This window comes from Herpailurus yagouaroundi, unplaced genomic scaffold, assembly GCF_014898765.1.
Source record: "Herpailurus yagouaroundi ecotype Mexico unplaced genomic scaffold, PumYag 67440, whole genome shotgun sequence".
Taxonomy (NCBI): Eukaryota; Metazoa; Chordata; class Mammalia; order Carnivora; family Felidae; genus Herpailurus; species Herpailurus yagouaroundi.
Window position 1 is genome coordinate 844,001 of NW_024420251.1, and position 1,740 is coordinate 845,740.

Here is a 1,740-nt window from a genome sequence, read left to right on the forward strand (position 1 = left end):
TACAGGTACAGGTAGAAACCCTGCTACAGGTATGACCAGAGAGGTAGATACAGGTATGATATAGAAGCAGATACACATACAGAGACATAGATACAGGTACATACATAGACACAGATTATTTGGGTGCAGATAGAAACCCAGATACAGGTACGGGTAGAGAATCTATGTCTCTAGAATAGAGAGAGACCAAGTACCAGTTAAAGATACAGTTTGAAGCACAGATAAAGACATGGATAAGTTTGTCAAATAGATTCAGTTTCACATAGGGACACAAATCCATGTAGAAACACAAATACAGGTACAGATAAAGACATAGCTTCATGTATACAGACAGATCCAGACACAGGTACAGATAGCGACGCAGATACAGGTGCAGGTAGAAACAAAGACAGTAGTACAAGTAGAGAGACTTATTTACCATTACAGATAGAGACCAAGATACAATTACTTATAGGAGAAAGATACTGATACAAATAAAGACACAGGTATTGTTACAGAAATCGATACAGATGCAAAGTTACATTACAAATAGAGACAAATACCAGTACAGATAGGGACACAGATACTGTTGGATATAGAGACACAGAAATACTGATACTTGTCCAGTGGAGAGCCAAATGAAAGTACACATATGCAGGTATTTATAAGGACCCAGATACAGGTACAGATTGAAGCAGGGATACAGGTACCTCTCTCTGTACAGATACAAGTACAGATAGAAACACAGATCCAGACATGTTAATGACATAGATACAAGTACATATATAGTTCAGACAGAAGTAAGGATAAACCCAAATACAGGTATTGATGAAAACAAAGATAATAAGTACAGATAGAGACTCAGATACAGTGACAAAGACACAATACAATTAAAGATGGAGACCCAATTATAGGTACAGATGGACACACATAGGTGCAGATAGAGAAAGAATACAGGTACACACTGAGACATAGATATATGTACAATAAGAAACACTGATTCCTATACAGATACAGACCCAGATACAGTTACAAATAGAGGGACAGATACAGGTAAAGATAGAGACAAAGACACCAATACTTAGGAGACCCAAATACAGGTGTAGAGAGAAATCCATAGAGCGGCTCAGATATAGACAAAGATACTGCATACACACATGGGTACAAATAGAAACACAGATTCAGATACAAATAGAGTCATATATACAGGTACATATAGAGATTCAGACACAGGTACAGATAGAGACACAGATACAGGTACTTATTAGATGTAGATACAAGTACCTTTTTTTTCTTTAAGCACGAACCCAGTCCCCCACTCCCACAAATGATGCAGTTGAGTTTCCCACACTTGGGGACATCACAGGTGTCAGCACATCTGAAGTGCAATGAATAAGCCTCACCCTGGGAAAACCACCTTCATGATCACAGTATCTCCCCTGCCAGGTAAGTATTAGATAAAAGTATCTTACAGATACAGATACAGGTACAGATAGAGATACAGACACTGATATTTATAAAGACATAGATATGTAAGATAGAAACAGAGATACAGGTACAGACTGAGACACAGAAGGAAATACAAGTAGAGACACATTTAGAAGTACTCATAGAGACCCAGATACTGATAGAGCTCAGATACGGGTACAAACAGACACACATATACAGGTACAGATAAAGATACAGATACAGAGAGTGACATAGATGCAAACACAGACAGAGACAGACACAGCTACAGATATAATTCTTCCCCATCACTGA

The 1,740-nt window shown here is 38.1% G+C and overlaps 1 pseudogene; it reads right to left on the minus strand.

Moving 5' to 3' along the window:
• Positions 1-1,279: 1,279 nt before the first annotated feature.
• Positions 1,280-1,433, minus strand: LOC121025019 (uncharacterized; annotated as a pseudogene).
• Between the last annotated feature and the right edge of the window lie 307 nt (positions 1,434-1,740).